General features: G+C 68.9%; 1 pseudogene; it reads right to left on the bottom strand.

The window, feature by feature from the left end:
- Positions 1-508: 508 nt before the first annotated feature.
- Positions 509-1792, bottom strand: LOC103668031 (annotated as a pseudogene).
- Positions 1793-2800: the final 1008 nt, after the last annotated feature.

The following is a 2800-nucleotide window of genomic DNA, read 5'->3' as shown; positions in this document are numbered from 1 at the left end:
TATTTTCCAAAACACAAATGTGCTGCCACAAAGCACAGCTGAGCCCCAGCACCCAGCGCGGTGTATAATTAATGATCAAGAGAGAGAGCCTGGGTTCGCCCTTGTGCTTCACCCACAGCCCCTGGCTTCCCTACTTCCCAAAGCAACTAAGGAGGCTGCTGCTACAAGTTGCGGAGCCCTGTGGAAGTTTGAGGGGTCTGGGATTAACTCTACTAGAAAAAGGTGTGAACGTCCCGACCAAGCTCTGCCTCCACGTTGCACCGTTCCCCTATTCCCTCTGATCTCCCCTCCCTGCGAAAATGTTGGCGCTGTGAAGTCCCCTAGGATGGGGATTACTCAAACACAATGCAGCTCGGTCCCTCTTTTTTCCAGTTCTTTTCTTTTTTATTCTGCAGTTTTCTGTGAAAAACTGCCCCAGCCCCTCACCTTCAGCCAGTGCGGCTGGGGGGGAGGGAGGACATCTCTAGGGACACGGCGACAGACCAGGCAGTCAGCCTAGCAACCCTACTTAAGGTGTAGTGAGCCTCGGTGCTGGTGGGCGTCTCTGCACCAGGAATAGCTTAAGCCAACATCCAGCCACCTCAAAAGCGCCGGAGAGGAGGCTCCGCGCGAAACTGCGGCCTCGGAGGCTGTAGCGCGGACCTCCTTGCTCCAGCTCCCCGCTACTGGAGGCATTTCCGGGGACCTAAGGAAGGTGGCGTGGGGGCGAGAATAAAGAGGGTGAAGCACTTGGGGTGGAGGTACGTTCCACGAGAACATCTAAGGGATGGGGAGGAAGGTGACATCAGATGTGCGACCTCGCCACATTCCTAAAGTGGCAGCCTCCGTGGGTTGCCTCTCAAACTGGGATGCATCTCCCCAACTTTCCCTCGCTGTCCCCGAGGTCCCCCCCCACTTCCTTCAGCCAGGTCCCTCCCCCGGGATTCCCCAGTCCAAAAGATTTCCTCCCCTGCCCAAAGGGGTTCCCCCGCCGTCCGACTCCGCGAACTCGTCTCCCCAACAGGTTTCTAGAGTGCGGGCCGACGTGCTCCCCCTCTTCCACCACCAGGAGCCCGGCCGCTGCTGGCGAGGCGGGCGGCACACGCACCCGAAGGCCCCCGGCGGCCTCGGGCTCCGCGTGCTCCGCTCTCCCTACCCCGCACCCCGGCCCCCGAACGGCGCGCGTCCCCCCGCCCGGCCCGCACCGCAGCCGCCGGCCACCCCGCCATAAACAAGGGGACGGGACCGGGCGGCCGCGTCCCGGAGCGCACCGGTCGGGGGCAACTCCTCAGCCCCGGCGCGCCGCCGCTGGCGCGGGGAGAGCGGAGGGAAGGGCGGGCGGCGCGGGGAAGGCAGGCAGGGATGGAGGGCGGCACGGCGCGGTGAGGAGCGAGGAGGTGGGCTGGCGCAGGGGGCGGGCGCCCGGGGCGCGCGTTACCTTCGTCTTGCCCCCGCAGTGGCAGCAAACGGTCCACAGGTACTTGAGCGTCCGCCAGAGCAAGATGATGAAGAGGCCCCCGAAGAAAGTCACCATGGAGGAGGCCAGGAAAGCCCACCACATGCGCTGGCCCCGGCTGTCGCACGGCACCTCCATGGTCACCGGGATGATGAGCGCATCCATCTTGGGCTCGTGGACCGAGGACGAGGAGGAAGAGGAGGAGGAGGAAGAAGAGGAGGAGGAAGAGGAGGAGGAGGACGCGTCTAGGCTGAGATGGTTCGCGTGGATATTGCTGCTCATTCTAAGACTGCTGCCTCCGCCGCCGCCGCCGCCGCCGCTGCTGCTGCCGCCGCCGCCGTCGCCACCATTTGCCATAGCTAGCAACTGGCAGCCGGCGCAGGGGCTCGGGGGAGCTCCTCCCGCCGCCAGCGCCACCCCGAACACCCATCAACAGCCATATTGCTGCTACTGCTGCTGCCGCCGCCGCCGCGGAGCGCGGGGAGGGGGCGGGGAGGCGCCTGGGCTCGGGGCGCTGTGCGCGACCTGGCGGGGTGCGCCGAGATATATACGGCGGGCAGCCGCCGCCCGCCCTCCCCCCGGCCGCCCGCCCGGGGGGGAGGGGATGGAGCGCGCGGGCAGCTCCCCGCCCCGGCCCGCGCCCCGCTCGCCCGGGGCTGTGTCGGCCCCGAGCGCCGAGAGCGAGGGGGCGCCGCGGGCCGCCTGCGCCCGGGGTCTGCGCCGCCCCCGGGCCCGCCCCGGCTCTGCGCGCCGGCCGGTTGTGCGCCACGCGAGTGCGCTGCGCTCCGGCCCGGGACCCTCCCCGCGCGCAGCCCGCGCCGCTCACCCGCCGCTCGTGGCTTATTAGGCGGCAACTAGTTAATAATGGATAATCAGCCCCCTCCTCCGGGACGCCCCCGCGCCAGCCTGCCGCTCGGCTCTGGCTCGCCGCCCCTGCACGCGCCGGGCCACGGAAGGTCCACCGCGTCCGGCTGCCGGGCCGCCCCGGCTGCTAGCCCATGCCCCCCCCACCCCCCCGGGATCCCTGAGCCGCGTCGCCACGCCGCTGAGCCTCCTCGGCCTCCGCTCGTTCTTCCTCCTCGCCTCCTCCGGCTCCTCCTCGTCCCCGTCCTCACCGCCCGAGCCTCTTCGGCGCGTTCGGCGCGCTCCCCGCAGCCGCCAGCAGCAGCAGCTGCAGCAACTGGAGCGGGCGCGGGCTCAGGTCACCCGAGGCGGGAGGGGAGGAGGCTCGCACGGCCGGCTCGCCTCGGCTCCGGGCTGGACAGGGGGCAGGCTGACCCCTCGGCGGCCCCCTGGCACGCGCCCCTGACCCCCAGAGCGCAAGGTAGAGCGCCCCAAATCGAGGTTCGGGATCGGGAGCCTCTC

The sequence above is a fragment of the Ursus maritimus genome, unplaced genomic scaffold (genome assembly GCF_017311325.1).
Source record: "Ursus maritimus isolate PB19 unplaced genomic scaffold, ASM1731132v1 scaffold_7, whole genome shotgun sequence".
NCBI classification, from domain to species: domain Eukaryota; kingdom Metazoa; phylum Chordata; class Mammalia; order Carnivora; family Ursidae; genus Ursus; species Ursus maritimus.
Note: the sequence above shows the minus strand (reverse complement) of the source record. Positions and strands in the feature narration are given on the sequence as shown.